The sequence below is a fragment of the Schistocerca cancellata genome, chromosome 2 (assembly GCF_023864275.1).
Source record: "Schistocerca cancellata isolate TAMUIC-IGC-003103 chromosome 2, iqSchCanc2.1, whole genome shotgun sequence".
In the NCBI taxonomy this organism is placed as follows: Eukaryota; Metazoa; Arthropoda; class Insecta; order Orthoptera; family Acrididae; genus Schistocerca; species Schistocerca cancellata.
In genome coordinates, this window is record NC_064627.1 from 677,724,056 (window position 1) to 677,739,760 (window position 15,705).

The 15,705-nt window shown below is 39.2% G+C and overlaps 1 protein-coding gene across 3 annotated transcripts in view; it reads left to right on the forward strand.

The window, feature by feature from the left end:
• The window catches only part of LOC126162411 (location of vulva defective 1-like), a 111,885-nt gene that overhangs the window by 43,021 nt on the left and 53,159 nt on the right, over nucleotides 1-15,705 (forward strand). The gene's annotated exons all lie outside the window — the stretch shown is intronic.

Here is a 15,705-nt window from a genome sequence, read left to right on the forward strand (position 1 = left end):
AACTTAGAACTACTTAAACCTAACTAACCTAAGGACATCACATACATCCATGCCCGTTGCAGGATTCGAACCTGCGACCGCAGCGGTCGCGCGGCTCCAGACTGTAGCGCCTAGAACCGCTCGGCCACCCAGGCCGGCCCCGAGGGAGGACTCGAACCTCCGAGGGGTTGGGGGGGGGGGGGGGGGGGGCGGCGCCGCGCTGCGCTGGCCATGACAAGGCGCTCCTGACCGCCCTGCTACCCCGCGCGAACTGAAATAGGAAAAAAGTCAGAATGATATCCTGCTGGAAGTCAAATAGAATACTGCATTATTATTTCTAGAAGTGGAGAAATAGTACACAAACTTTAAAAAGGTTTATTCAACTCTGATGCCAAGTGTTTACTTATAAAACTTCACACCTGTTCACATTAATGGATTTTTTTGCATTAATTTCAAGATCTATATGTCTTTAGTGTCGGCTGGTACAATTGAAATTGAATAAAATGTATTTTGAAATCTACATTTTTTGTAGTTAGTTAGTGTGGCTCAGGGCCAATATATGCCTATATGAAAGTGAGAAAGCTCAAAAAATCATTCTCTGATTGGCCGGCAAAATCAACTTTTAGTAGGCTACGACTGCGCCAAGCTAAACCTTCTCTCTCCAGTTTGTCATATTATTGTACAGGCATACCAACTGGAATGCAAATTCGCAGCTCTGTGTCTACATGTAGTGTTGATTTGCACCCATAGACATAGAGCAATCTCAGTTCTGGATATTTTTTCCCTCTCGTCTAGCGGAAAAGTCGAATTTTCTTTTTCGATTGATGTGTTTGGGTTTAAGTAGATGTAGGCCTACTCACCTACAATATAGCATGGCTGTGTTCTTCGGAGTGTAAAACCTAATGCAGAATCAGCAAGCCATGGATTCTCTTTTTCCACAGAGAAATGGTAAACTGATGGTGACCTGTTGTGATTCCATGCGTAAAAGGGCGAGGGCGTCCTAACGCTAATTAGAAACGAATGACTGGCACCATGTGTAGTTATGTTTGTTGTGTTAGGAATCGGCTATGGAATCTGTGCCCCAGGGGCTTTTTATCGGCTTTTCTGCAACGTGATAAAGGCAGAGGCAGAGAAAGACAGAAGATATTGTTTCGGCACAGGATGTATAAAAGCTCGTATCCATCTTAACTGCAGATCAGCGCTGAAAACGCAGCCGCGCCAAGGAACTGGCATAATGTCCTGCGGACAGTGAGACAACTAAGAAAAACCGAGATAACTCGTAGTTTCTAAAGATGCAGCATTTCCCTTCGTGATCAACAACGCTAAATCTGCAGTTTAGTGGAGTTATTTTTACCATGTGTGAACACTAACGTATGAGCAAGCCACCAGTATAAATTAAGCGCCGTATAGGCCTATCTATTCCTTTGAGTACTAGATTCCGATAGGAATGCATAGGAATGTCATTACTTTTGCAGTCTTGTTGGAAGAGAAGCCAACCATTGACAATAGTTATATCGATGAAGTGAAAGAAAAATCTCAAATAAAATTTCCTAGGCCTTAGCTGATGAGACCATCTAGAAGGTCTACTCACTCCATGATTTTTTTAATGAGTTCTAGGGCAAGTGACATCAGTCTCCTGCTGATCTTTTTGGTCAAAACATCGTACAATGGTGAGAAGGAGAGCAGATTAAAAAGTTCACGCAAGAAATACTCCTCTGTTATCCAACCATTTTACAGCCCTAATATTTACCCCATCAACTGCTGGCATAATCCGTATCACTTCAGGCAGGGGGGTTACCTTCATAGTCACGGATGTTATTGAATTTAGCATATGTTAAAATTCAGTAGTAAGCGAGAAATTGTATTTTTTGTTTTCTCCAAAAAAATTCTAGCCCCAGGACACAGGCGTCCAAAGATGACACTGCTAACACCATTTTGTAGATGCAAATTTCAGAATTTTTTAAAAAAATGCTATATCTCTGTAACAGTTCTAGATATTTTGTTAAAGGTTTTTATTTGAAAGATAATTGCTTTATGATTACAATGGTATCCTTTGTTTGGACATATCCGTCAAAGTTCTTGTACTGTCGCCTTTTGGATTCTTTTTATAATTTACAGATCTTTTTTTTTCAAAAATGCCAATCCAGGAAAGTTAGATTTCTTTTCTGTTGATTAATGCAATGTAGTACTATATTCCCTCAAAAGGAGAGCTCCCACTTTTAAGTCAGACAGGTTTCATTTTAAAAAATAATTTTTTTTTAACTTTCAAGGGTAATGTATGTCTTCACTGAAGTTGTTTCTTACTAATTTCCTTGATACAATGTTTATTTCTATTGTCTTTGTTGCTGTTATTTCTTATTAATTTCTTTGTTGCAGTTATTTCTTTTCACTTTCATTGTTGCAGATATTTCTTACACTTTGTTGTAGTTTCTTGTCAATTTCTTTGTTGTGGTTTTTCATTGCAGATTTCTGTATTATAGTTGTTCAGTGCTAATTTGCTTACTGAAGAGGCTTCTCAGAAATCTGAGACCATCCAGTGAGTTCTGTGTTTTCGTGAGGAATTTGCCAGTTAACTAGGCTGCAGTGTGTTTTGTGAAATGACTGTTTGAAATGTCTTCTGACTGAGGCCACAGGAGAGTAAAGTTTGCTCACTGTCTTTACAGACACTTGGCCTGGAAGACATATTAGGTAGGTAACCCTGCAGAAATTACATGTGCAACATGGGAGGAAAGTAAACTAATTAAGAAAATTGTTGCCTGCAACAACAACACTTCGCAGGAGTGAAAGGGTTTGTACAGGCTGAAGAACTATGTTTAGTGCTTCACTCTGATTTTGCTGAGACCTGGTCTGCAATTCCCCCACAAGAAGTACAAGGGTATCATTAGAGTAATGACCAGGTTTCAATTTTTTACAGGAGTGACATATTTTCAAAACAAGACCACAAGTGTTGCAGTTGTAAGTGATGACACAGGACATGACTCAGCACATGCTTTGCTAGCAATGCACAAAATTCTTCAACTACAAACAGGGGCAGAGAAGATCATAATTATTTCTGATGGTGCTCCTAGTAATTTTAAAAATCATTACCAGCTGTTTGAATTGAGTAAGTTGGTTGTGCCAACTGACTGGGTATACAGCACTATTGGTCACGGGAAGGGGCCTTGTGATGGTGTAGGAGGCCTGCTGAAGCCCCATGCTACAACACTTAATCTTTCCAGACCAAATACAGCTGTGATTCAGAATGCTGAGGATTTTATGAGAGTTTTGAAATCTTACACATCCACAGCCCTCATTCTTTTGCCCAAAGAGGAAATCGAAGAATTCCATGAACAGATAAAAGAAGAATTGTCCAAACAAACTACTACTATGAAAGGAATTTAGAAGATATTTTTGGACTCAAAGTGATGGGCAAACTCATACTGCACAAACTTTAAAGAGCAAGAAAGAAGAAAAGTTGTTCATTCAGTCAACACTTCAGAGACAGCAGGATAATATTCAGATTCACAACCTGAGAAGGGGGATGTTTGTGGCATCTGTGTATGACTGTGACTGGTGGACTGCAGAGATTATAGACACCATTTATGAGTTAAACAAAATTGTAGTGAACTTTATGCTACCACATGGACCAGCTGCTGGATACAGGTTTCCAGCTGAAGGACTGCAACAATGCCATCAGTGTTCACTTACTGTTCACAATGTTTGGAAGATTGTAAGTGCTCCAGTTCCTATTGGTTCAATGGGAAAGCATCACTCTTCAAAGGAAGACACTGAAGTAGTGGAACACATTTTTAGTTCATTGACTGGCTAATTTCAGTACAAAACAGAGTGCATAGAAGTTATATAAATTGAAACATGTAAGTATTTGGATCTTTCACATACACTTTGGAACCATTTAAAATGCGTGAAAAATGAGTCTCTTACTTATCTTTCAAAACTAAAATTATGTTAAATAAGGCTAGGTTTTCATTTTTATTAGCCTGTTATGTGATAATGTGGTAATAAAACAGGTTTTATGTAGGCCTATGGCAAAAATTTCAGTTGTTCAACCTAAAAGTGGAAGCTCTCCTTTTCAGGGAATGTAGAACTATATGGTACTAATCAACAGAAAAAAAAATCAAAATTTTATCGAATGGTATTTTTGAAAAAAAATTTTTTCCATAGATTAAAAAAAAGTTCAGAACACTCTAGTAAAGAACTTAGACAGGTAAGTCCAAATGGGGGATTTCTTTGAAGTCATAAAGAAATTATCTTTCAAAAAAATAAAAAAATAAAAAACAGCAAAATATCTAGAACTGTTATTTCTATTTTAAAATTTTTTCCAAAATTCGTATCTCCAAAATGGTATGTATCTTTAGAGGGCTGCATCTTGGAGCAGAAATTTTTTGGAGAAAACAAAAAAAATACGTGTTACTTATTTAGTCCTTTATTTTAACATATGCTAAATTCAATAATGTCTGAGGCTATGAAGGTAAAATTTTTTCCTAGCCTGCCTGAATTGATATGGACTATGCCTGCTGTTTCTTCTTCCTCTTAAGAACCACACCCTTAATTTTTCATCTCTTCATCAGATGAAGACTGTAAGCTTGGGAATCATTGTAGTTGAATGGTTCCTAGGGATTGAAAATCAGTATTTGACAGAGTCATTAACAAAGCTGGTGATATGTACCAATTGTCAAAGTAAATTTAGATTTTGTTTTCATTGTGAGATAAAACAAAATAAGAGGTAGCTCTAGTGTTAGGAAGGATTGGTGCAGGTAGTACGCAACCTGTATAGATCTCAAAATTGTGAAGTAGGCCCATGGTGTCACAAAGGAAAATAATTTATATCCCCAATGATGGGGTTTCATTGGATTGTTCTGGTTTAGAGAAGACGAACTTTGAAAAGCACAATATGTTCATCAACACAGAGCATTGATTCCTCAACGGGAATTTATTTAAACTCACTTTGACGAGCAATAAGTATTGTGTGGATCTTATAAAGCCTACCTCTTTTGGGGTCATTCTGTGGAGGCATGTGATCGTTGTTACAGAAGTGTAAATTCGACTTCAATTCCTCCCATCTGTTATATGCCATAACCTTTGCTCCCTTTTCAACTTGGATGTTTCCACTCTAGTACTTCCTACTGCCAGGTAGACCATAATTGCTCATATAGATACATATGCCAATAAACTGCTCTGTTTCCTTCTCTGAGATATTCAGAGACTTCTTCAGATTTTATTAGTCACTGTACAAGTATGACTGAGTGACAATTAAAGTTATGAGGCCGGTTTCTCACTGTTACTGGACCCCCTTCAAGCCAAACAGATGTTTTACTTCAGTGATTTTTTATGTGGCTAGAGCTGTAGAAGCTGTAGGGCCACTCTCTTCACCATCATCTGTGCCATCATTGGAGCATGCTTCATTGTTTCCCAAAACAAAATAAACTCACTGCTGCCTTGTTTTATTCAAACATCACAGATTTATAATGACTGTTATATAAGATATAGCCCTAGTCATTTCATCTTTGATGATATTACATAACAAATTATTGTAACTTTATTGTAAATGTCCAACTATTATAGTTTAATTTAGTTAAGTTACATTGTAGAAATAAAAAGCAGAATTCAGTTATGACCAAATGAGGATATCTTGTTCCTTCTGTCATGGTAAGTGGTGTAACCTGGGTCCCCATCCAAGTTATCCACCAAACTACCTCCACTCTCATCAGGAGGTACAAATGGTGTTGCATTGTGATGTCTTCTTAGTCAACAAAGTGAGATCTGAAAAGAGTAAACTTCATTGTCCAAATTCCATGAACTAATTCTTCAATGCCAAATGTGCCAGTTTTGGCACAGATTAAAAAGCAGTAGTTTTACAGTAGGTTTAATAATAAATAGGAAAATAGGAGTGCGGGTAAGCTACTACAAACAGCATAGTGAACGCATTATTGTGGCCAAGATAGATACGAAGCCCACACCTACTACAGTAGTACAAGTTTATATGCCAACTAGCTCTGCAGATGACGAAGAAATTGAAGAAATGTATGATGAAATAAAAGAAATTATTCAGATAGTGAAGGGAGACGAAAATTTAATAGTCATGGGTGACTGGAATTCGAGTGTAGGAAAAGGGAGAGAAGGAAACGTAGTAGGTGAATATGGATTGGGGCTAAGAAATGAAAGAGGGAGCCGCCTGGTAGAATTTTGCACAGAGCACAACTTAATCATAGCTAACACTTGGTTTAAGAATCATGATAGAAGGTTGTATACATGGAAGAACCCTGGAGATACTAAAAGGTATCAGATAGATTATATAATGGTAAGACAGAGATTTAGGAACCAGATTTTAAATTGTAAGACATTTCCAGGGGCAGATGTGGACTCTGACCACAATCTATTGGTTATGACCTGTAGATTAAAACTGAAGAAACTGCAAAAAGGTGGGAATTTAAGGAGATGGGACCTGGATAAACTGAAAGAACCAGAGGTTGTACAGAGTTTCAGGGAGAGCATAAGGGAACAATTGACAGGAATGGGGGAAAGAAATACAGTAGAAGAAGAATGGGTAGCTTTGAGGGATGAAGTAGTGAAGGCAGCAGAGGATCAAGTAGGTAAAAAGACGAGGGCTAGTAGAAATCCTTGGGTAACAGAAGAAATATTGAATTTAATTGATGAAAGGAGAAAATATAAAAATGCAGTAAGTGAAGCAGGCAAAAAGGAATACAAACGTCTCAAAAATGAGATCGACAGGAAGTGCAAAATGGCTAAGCAGGGATGGCTAGAGGACAAATGTAAGGATGTAGAGGCGTATCTCACTAGGGGTAAGATAGATACTGCCTACAGGAAAATTAAAGAGACCTTTGGAGATAAGAGAACCACTTGTATGAACATCAAGAGCTCAGATGGAAACCCGGTTCTAAGCAAAGAAGGGAAAGCAGAAAGGTGGAAGGAGTATATAGAGGGTCTATACAAGGGCGATGAAGTTGAGGACAATATTATGGAAATGGAAGAGGATGTAGATGACAAAATGGGAGATACGATACTGCGTGAAGAGTTTGACAGAGCACTGAAAGACCTGAGTCGAAACAAGGCCCCCGGAGTAGACAACATTCCATTGGAACTAATGACGGCCTTGGGAGAGCCAGTCCTGACAAAACTCTACCATCTGGTGAGCAAGATGTATATAACAGGCGAAATACCCTCAGACTTCAAGAAGAATATAATAATTCAAATCCCAAAGAAAGCAGGTGTTGACAGATGTGAAAATTACCGAACAATCAGTTTAATAAGCCACAGCTGCAAAATACTAACATGAATTCTTTACAGACGAATGGAAAAACTGGTAGAAGCCGACCTCGGGGAAGATCAGTTTGGATTCCGTAGAAATGTTGGAACACATGAGGCAATACTGACCTTACGACTTATCTTAGAAGAAAGATTAAGGAAAGGCAAACCTACGTTTCTAGCATTTGTAGACTTAGAGAAAGCTTTTGACAATGTTGACTGGAATACTCTCTTTCAAATTCTAAAGGTGGCAGGGGTAAAATACAGGGAGCGAAAGGCTATTTACAATTTGTACAGAAACCAGATGGCAGTTATAAGAGTTGAGGGACATGAAAGGGAAGCAGTGGTTAAGAAGGGAGTAAGACAGGGTTGTAGCCTCTCCCCGATGTTATTCAATCTATATATTGAGCAAGCAGTAAAGGAAACAAAAGAAAAATTCGGAGTAGGTATTAAAATCCATGGAGAAGAAATAAAAACGTTGAGGTTCGCCGATGACATTGTAATTCTGTCAGAGACAGCAAAGGACTTGGAAGAGCAGTTGAATGGAATGGATGGTGTCTTGAAGGGAGGATATAAGATGAACATCAACAAAAGCAAAACGAGGATAATGGAATGTAGTCGAATTAAGTCAGGTGATGTTGAGGGTATTAGATTAGGAAATGAGACACTTAAAGTAGTAAAGGAGTTTTGCTATTTGGGGAGCAAAATAACTGATGATGGTCAAAGTAGAGAGGATATAAAATGTAGACTGGCAATGGCAAGGAAAGCGTTTCTGAAGAAGAGAAATTTGTTAACATCGAGTATAGATTTAAGTGTCAGGAAGTCATTTCTGAAAGTATTTGTATGGAGTGTAGCCATGTATCGAAGTGAGACATGGACGATAACTAGTTTGGACAAGAAGAGAATAGAAGCTTTCGAAATGTGGTGCTACAGAAGAATGCTGAAGATTAGATGGGTAGATCACATAACTAATGAGGAAGTATTGAATAGGATTGGGGAGAAGAGGAGTTTGTGGCACAACTTGACCAGAAGAAGGGATCGGTTGGTAGGACATGTTCTGAGGCATCAAGGGATCACCAATTTAGTATTGGAGGGCAGCGTGGAGGGTAAAAATCGTAGGGGGAGACCAAGAGATGAATACACTAAGCAGATTCAGAAGGATGTAGGTTGCAGTAGGTACTGGGAGATGAAGAAGCTTGCACAGGATAGAGTAGCATGGAGAGCTGCATCAAACCAGTCTCAGGACTGAAGACCATAACAACACAAAGTTTTACAGTATATGTCCACTGTGACAAATTTGGCACAAACCCAAAAACTAAGCATGTTTTGCAAATTGAAACTTTAAATTTAGACTGCATAAACAAGACCATATTTTACAAAAAGGTACTTACCTTAATTTTTGTTTGTACAGCCATAAAAACTGAGGTTATGAGCAGCACATGTTTATCTCAGATAATGCTCACTGACTGTAGTTCACTAAACTGCCACCAGGCAACAGCACAATACGGTAGATGGTTGAAAATGGTTCCAGATATGGCACAATGTGCCAGTAAATTGTTGATTTAAAATTTAACATTAAATACCTATATACACTGGTTACGTGCCAAACACAGCACATTGGGCAGTAAGATGTTAAAGACTGCTGTAAGGTACATAGAAGATTTTGTTACAAGTGATAGGTACCAACCTTGCAACGAAAATTTAATTTATTTGTTTTTGTAGGTAAGGTAACAAAGGAACAAGGTCAGGGTACGAATATTATTTTATCTTTATTTTTAAATGGTCTGAATTGTTCTTATTTTTTCATGGAGGTACAATAAAGGGAGATGGTGCTACACATTTATACAGGCTCTAACCATTGAGTACACTTGCCCTATGACTCTAACAATGCTGTACATTGCTTTTTAAGCAGGTGCCACCACGAGATGCCCCAAAACGTAATACTCTGATTCATGAACAATGGCAGCTTTTACCTTACCCTCTGGTGGTCGAATACCAAACGCTTTTACCATTTAACCAAGAAACTGCTTACAGAACCAAACCTGTTCTCAGTTTTTGTGACTTCGCTGATTCTGGTAACAAAATTATTCAAGCTGGAAAAAATTAATTTCACAATTTCACTGTATGGTACAAAAGTAAGATGGGTCACTGTTAAATCAAGTAGTGGTATATTTAATGTACGGTATTGTATTGTTTTGAAGCAAACTTTTAGTTAATATCTGTAGATTTCTTGAAGGCAGGATATTTAAGCAAACTATAAAATATTCATTAATTTTGATATTTAAGCAAGAGGCACAAATACAGAGAGACAAAGTATTTAGGCTTATTGTTTAGTGCCTGTAAGAGAATAACTTCATTATTATGGGCTATGCAAAACACTTATTTCTCTCTTAGGAAATTAATTGAATATTTATTGCCACGTTATTTGTTCAGAATGTGTTGAATCAGGGCGCCATATTTCTGGATCGGCAGAAGTCTGCCATGCTCATGTTTTGTTCCCAGCCACTGCAAACATTGATGATTTAATTATACAGTACTCATGTGTACTGTGGCTGTTATGAACTCATTGTCATGCAGTGCTATGCCAAACCAGTAAGCATATTTATGGCGCCAGCACTGTGAGACGAAAGCGTGTCTTATTCTCCCGACCCAGCCTCCCTCCCCCCCTGCCACCCCCCCCCCCCCCCCCCTCATCTGACAATGTGCTAGGAGTCAGTGGACAGAGCTTGTTTTCTCTGCTCGCCACAGTCCCTTGAGAATTTGTACATGAGTGGCACCAAACCTTTCTATTGAGCATTTATGGTATCTTATTCATGGAAAATGATTACGGACTCGCACTGTATGTTTAGCAGCAGTGAAAGTTTAAAACAAAAATGAAATAAAGTTTCATCAGCTGTTTTGCCACTGGTCTCTGTTAATGTTTATCAGTACCACAGGCCCTAATACTCATCTCAGCAAAAATCATGTACCGGCAATACATCGGCAGTAGAAAAGTACTTCTGGTCTCCCTAACCATAAATTTTTAAAGAAATGACACACATACAGCCTTTGAAAATTTCAAATAATAATTTGTCTGTTTCCTGCGACTCTTATAGGTAACTGGGACAAATTAGAAGCACTTTTCACTACCACAACAATTATAACAATACAAAACATTATGTGCTCGTAAAATTTGGCCAGAAGCCATGTTGTAGTGTTCTTAGTTGTTTACATTATTCTGTGGAATTGGGCACATTTTTTATTTACATTTGTAGTTTTGTTGGAATTGCACACTTCCAGTGTATGCTCTTCCCAACATCTAAAAAATTTGTTAACATGATTACTATAGAAGTTTATGTCATTACACTTTTTTACATCAGAAATTAAAATGCACCCACCAGCTGGTGATGCACAAAGAGATTGTGTCATTGTTGTGTTACCAGGTGTTCAACACTTACGTTGGGTTCAATTACTTGTATTTAATAACTTTATCACAATGTATCCGTAGCCAGTATGAAATATGTGGCACATCTGTTGTATGCTGACCAAAAAGAAATGCGAAAACCATTGTGTCAGCTGTGTGAGGATTGTTTTAAATAGAATCCAACTGATTTTGTTCAGCGATATGTTTCTTTGGAGAACATTGTGATCACCCTGTGAGTTACAATAGTTAGTGGGAGCCAGTGCACCAGCACCAAAAAAACCAAGGCTATTTCAACTACTGGAAAGGTTACAGCTTTCTTCTTATTAATTGCTTTGCTAATGGTAAATACCTGAAAAGTACCACATTAGTCTTCTATGCCAATTAAACTACTAAAAAACTGACTTGCTTGGTTTTTGTTGGTCTGCTCTTTATCCAAACACTTTTGAGCATGGGAAATGGCTATATACATCTATATGTGTGACCTGCTTCCACAGTGAATGTATGGGACAGTATGCTTGCATACACTCTTGAGCCTAGCAGTATTTCTAGCTGAGGCATTTCAACCTTAGTCAAGACGATTTGTCAGTACAGGAAATTGTTGTCTGAACTGACATACTCCACAGTGAAGTCCATTTGAACATTCACTCACTATCAAGGGGAACAAAAGAGTGAAGTTCTACCTCCTAATGATCTCCTGCAGTCAACAACACCAGTTAATCACAACTATCTACAAAGTATTGATTGTTGCTCCTAGGAGAAAGCAACAAAACTGCTCTAAGGTGGCAAAAGTCATGGGATACCTCTTAATATTGTGTCAGAGTTCCTTTTGCCTGGCATTGTGCAGCAGCTCGATGTGGCATAGACTCAATAAGCTGTTTGAATTCCCATGGAGAACTATGGGTTCTGAGCGCTATGGGACTTAACATCTGAGGTCATCAGTCCCCTAGAACTTAGAAGTACTTAAACCTAACTAACCTAAGGACATCACACACATCCTTGCCCAAGGCAGGGCCTGTGACCGTAGCGGTCCCGTGGTTCCAGACTGAAGCGCGTAGAACTGCTCAGCCAATCCGGCCAGTGAACTACATGCTTTTGCTGCCTATTTAGCCATCAATATTTGCCAAAGTATTGCCAATGCAGAATGTTGTGCATGAACTGACCTCTCGATTATGTTCCATTGATGTTCAACGGGATTCACGTCAGGGGATCTGGGTGGCCAAATCAGTCATTCAAATGGTCCAGAATGTTCTTCAACAAACCATGAATTATTGTGGCCCGGTGACATGACATCATTCTTTGGGAATATGAAGTCCATCAATGACTACAAATGGTCTCCGAGAAGCTGAACATAACCATTTCCAGTCAGAGGACCCAGCCCATGCTATATAAACACAGTCTATTCCATGGCCCACACCATTATTGAGCCACTTCCAGCTTGCACAGTGCCTTCTTGACAACTTGCATCCCTGGCTTCATCATTTGAATCCTACCATCAGTTCTTACCAACTGAAATTGGGACTCTTCTGAACAGGCCACAGTTTTCCAGTCACCTACGGTCCAAATGATATGGTCAAGAGCCCAGGAGAGGCACTGCAGGCATTTTCATGATGACATCAAAGGCATTCACATCAGTTGTCTGCTACCATAGCCCATTAATTCCAAACTTCATCACACTGTCCTAATGGATACCTTCATTGTATGTCTCACTCTGATTTCTGCAGTTATTTCATGCAGTGTTGCTTGTGTATTAACACTGACAACTCTATGTAAATGCTGCTGCTCTCAGTCTTTTAAGTGAAGGCCATTGGCCAATGTGTTTTCTGTGATGAAAGGTAATGCCTGAACTTTGGTATTCTTGACACACTCTTGACACTGTGGATCTCATAATATTGAATTACCTAATGATTTCCGAAATGGGATGTCCCAAGCATCTATCTCCAACTGCCATTCCACATTCAGAGTCCGCTAATTCCTGCCATGCAGCCATAATCATGACGGAAACCTTTTCACGTGAGTGACCTGAGTACAAATGACAGATCCATCAATGCACTGCCTGTTTATGCCTTGTGTACATGATCCTGCCACCACATGTATGTATGCATATCACTGTCACACGACATCCATATCTCAGTGTACATACTGCCTTTCTCATAACATCTGGGAAGACTTATGTCCACCAACATATTATACATCTATCTCTACCCAATCAATGTGGCATCTGGGCCTCTATTGCAAACAACAGTCAAGCCCCAGCATCATAGTGGGGAAGGGGAACAACTGGAATGGAACCAGCATCAGTGGTATGAAATTTTCTTCATCAACTAGTACAGGATTTGTCTGACGCACAGTCACCATCAAGGAAGAGTGTGGAGGCAACCACATAATAGTGCACATCTCAGGCATACAGTCTCATGGGCTCAGTAGGATAGTAGGTCAGTGATGTTTTGGGCCCATATTGTGTACTAATGTCAGACATTTTTTGTCACATTTAAAGGTAATTTGATGGCTTTGCAGTATTACAGCAGGCTCCTGCAACCTATTGTCCACCTCTAAAATCAACATTTTGGCACTACACTCATCTTGCAAGACAATATTGCAAGAACACAGTGCACCCATCTCATGAGTACCTTCTTGTAGCACACAGGGACCAGCCGATTGAAATGGCCTGTGGTACCTGCTGACATGACTCCAACTGAGCATCCTTAGGCCTAGTTGAAACTTGAAGTGAGTCATTGCTGGAACACTCCTCACTCACTCTTTAACTTTGGAGGGCTGCCATGGAAGACAGTAACATTTTTTTTTTTTTTTTTTTTTGCATCTTGATTACAGCATGCCAAGGATGATCCCAGCAGATTTTGCTTCCAGTGATGTGCAAAGATGTGCACTTTCAAACAGACTGTCTCATTTTTAATTTTTGGTTTCTCTTTATTTTACGGTAAAGTTATATTTTTTTCTCCTGAGGCTTATTCTTCCATTCCCTGTTCTCTTTGATCTAAGCCCGCATATGTTTGTAGATCTGCAAGTAGCTCAAAACTTTTTTAAGCAGTCTAGGTATGAAAATGCAAGGGGACTTGCCAAGATTGTCAAAGAACGAAATAATTTTTTGTCAGGGCAATACACCTGCTAGTAAATGTTCTTTGGTAATAGGAACACTGGGAAACTTAAAGTACTTATATATTGTTGGAATATTCACACTATTCACCAGATTTATGCCCTCTAGTGTGTTCCTAGTCCTGCATCTAAAGAAATTTGTGCCACAAAACTGGTGAAATATTCTCACAGAAACAACGTTAGCAAAGAATCCTTCATTATCAAACCAGGAACTTCTTACCTCGCTCTTTTAAGCCTCTGGGTAGAAAGTCATTTAATTACCTCAATCATAAACATATTTTTACAATGTGATTTTTTCTCAGACCTACAAAATAGCAATTACTGCATTTCACCCATCAATAATTAATATAATGTAAACAGAAAAATGATATATCCATCTGAGAAAAAGTTGATGTCTATTCTGTTGATTAACAAAGTTACAAAAACAACTTGTCACTAAGAAACTTCCTAGCAGATTAAAACTGTGTACCTTACCGAGACTCAAACTTGGGACCTTTGCCTTTCGCGGGCAAGTGCTCTACCATCTGAGCTATCCAAGCATGACTCACGTCCTGTCCTCACAGCTTTACTTCTGCCAGTATCTCGTCTCCTACCTTCCAAACTTCACAGAAGCTCTCCTGCGAACCTTACAGAACTAGCACTCCTGGAAGAAAGGATATTGTGGAGACATGTCTCAGTCCGGTACACAGTTTTAATCTGCCCGGAAGTTTCATATCAGCACACACTACACTGCAGAGTGAAAGTCTCATTCTGGAAACATCCCCCAGGCTGTGGCTAAGCCATGTCTCCACAATATCCTTTCTTCCAGGAGTGCTAGTTCTGTAAGGTTCACAGGACAGCTTCTGTGAAGTTTGGAAGGTAGGAGACGAGACACTGGCAGAAGTAAAGTTGTGAGGATGGGGCATGAGTCATGCTTGGGTAGCTCAGATGGTAGAGCACTTGCCCATGAAAGGCAAAGGTCCCGAGTTCGAGTCTCAGTCCGGTACACAGTTTTAATCTGCCAGGAAGTTTCACATCAGTGCACACTACGCTCCTGAGTGAAAATCTCGTTCTGAAAACTTGTCAGTATTTCATTGGCCTATGTCTTTTGCAGCTCTTTTTCAAGGTCGAAATAGAGTCTCCCATATCTTCAGTACACTGAAAGAGTGAAATAGTAAAGAGGGAGACCCTGTATCTTTCGAGTAAGAAGCAGAGAAGAGAGATGTTGGGAATCATCATTTGTGTAGGAATTAATTTTATTGGATTCTGATATGTCCGCTGATGTGGACCCAAGGAAAACCACCCAGACGGTAAATATTGCAAACTCTATTACACACAACTAAATGATCTTCTCTGAGGGGAGTTAAAATTGAACATATTAATTTAAAACAAGTTGTTTGTAGAATATTTAATGAACAAGATAAATAACAGAAGGCTGAAGGTGAGTAAATGGCTCTAGCCTAAGTTGAAGTCACACAATAATTGAACACAAATCACTTCTGAAGAATAGAGAAAACAAAAATAATAGCTGCAGGCTGAAACTGTCACAGTAAATTGGATGGTGGAACTTTTGCATCACTAAGTGCATGATTATCAGAGTGTATTAGACATGCACAAGTTAAAGTCTTGAGGTGATGAACAAATGTTTATGTCCTGAAGGAGCACACAAAAGTTGAAGTCCGGAGTAGTGCTAATTAATGATTAGAGAACTATTATGCTGCAGGTGGCCAAGTCTCTTTGGTGTAGAGGCCAAGGTGGCAGCTTCTGGATGGCAAGGTTCATGTGGATGGCAACAGCACCATGGTAGTAGCTCCAGAGTGACATTCTGATTGTGGGAATGCTTTTGCAATTGATACCTGGCCCAGGAAACTGGCTGTTAGTGAACTCACACATTTTGGCTCAAGTGTTGGTCTAAGTATTGCCTGTACACTAGGATGCAGCTGGTATTATTTTCAGTCACACAGCCTGCG